Here is a 1640-nt window from a genome sequence, read left to right as displayed (position 1 = left end):
GTTGCACATAGTGTATGACGTCATAGCAACGAGTTAGGTTGCGTCATAGTGATTTTCCTCAAACGTTTTTCAAGGCCTCCGCAGCTTCGTTTCTGCCAGTCGTTGTAGTTCCAACGATGCCGCTAGATGTCAATACATTATGCAGAGTCCATGGATATACGGAGTACCGCAATCCTTCACGCCGGCTAATGCCGACAATTTCAGCGCGCATTTTGCAGCATACAGCGAATGAATGTAATTTTAAATAACTACTGAAGCTTTCCTGGCGACGTGATAATTCGAAATTTTTTTTTTATCCGATACCACCAGGTTGTCATTTTCACATATCTGGTCTCTCCTGACAATGGCTTATTTGTAACCCACTTCTGAGGTTGGGGCACCTGGAAGGCGGAGTTACACTGCCCCGATGATGATGATGATGATGATGATGATGATGATACAAGTGTGAAAAAAATATGCTGTTGTGTTCCGAATTGTTTGCAGAGAACTAAAAAAGGCACACATTTGTTTTCTCTGTCACAAGGCGAAAGAAATAAGGAAAAAGGAAAGAAGTGACTATAAATATGACAAGGAACGATTCACTATCTGAGCGAGCATTATTTTATCTTGGTATTTCTGTTTGTCAAAAATTTGGGCTCAAAATGTTTTCCTAAAATGCCATAATATAGTTAAAGGTTAAAAAAAAAAAAAAAAAAAAACATAGTCCCAAAAAATGCATTTTTTCCAAAACGTATGCTTCATTCTTCTCCTTTTAGTCACGAAGTTTTAAGTGCTCAAATGGATCACCATGCGAAAGTTACATTGCTGTTTCTATCCTAGTATCCCATATGTCGGTCTGGTTTTGAAGATGTATTCATGTCATGTATTCATATTCTTCAGTCACAAAACTCTATATAAAAAAAAATGATTAAGGAGCTGTTAGAAACTAAAAAGTGCGAAGTTCTTAATAGAAACAAATTGCGGATTCTTGACGATCCATGGAAAACTGCCACTGCACTCTTCAGACTGACAACAGGTCATGACTGCCTTCCACAGTATTTACATCGGCTAAACATCTAGGCTACACTTTAACAACTTGCGTTCTAAGCAGCAGCGAAGTCTCCATGATGCAGTGCATGAAGAAAGCAACATCACTTCCAAGTAGGCCCTACAGGTAAGAGAGACTGCTAATGACTTCATTGTTACAAGCAGCTCATTAGAACCAATCAACCATCAGTAGATTATTGACCGTATCAAAAACATCAATGGAAAAAATTTGCTTGTAATGATCTGAACTAACTCGTTTTCTTCCACTCTGCATAACTGATAATAGGAAGAGTAGGTAAAACCTAAATTTAGCTTACACTGTATAGTGAGAAAATAAACAATATGTTATTTGCTACGTATGAGGATTAAAAAAGAATATACAATATTGTGGTGCACAAAAATTTTATCATGACAAAGAGATGTAAAAATGAAAGCTGTTTTCAATATTGTTTGGGTTATGTTGTTGTTGTTCTTTTCTAATGCCAGGCGTTTGACAATAAAGTCATTTGACCTCTTGCACTCCAATATTTTTCAAAGATATTATCATGGCCACTGAAGCATAGATTTTGAGGTGTTCCGAATCCATTTCTTGGTTTGAGTTGCACAATAGGCAG

Source organism: Periplaneta americana, chromosome 12 (assembly GCF_040183065.1).
Source record: "Periplaneta americana isolate PAMFEO1 chromosome 12, P.americana_PAMFEO1_priV1, whole genome shotgun sequence".
Classification (NCBI taxonomy): domain Eukaryota; kingdom Metazoa; phylum Arthropoda; class Insecta; order Blattodea; family Blattidae; genus Periplaneta; species Periplaneta americana.
The sequence above is the reverse complement of the archived record's forward strand: the minus strand, read 5'-3'. Positions refer to the sequence as shown.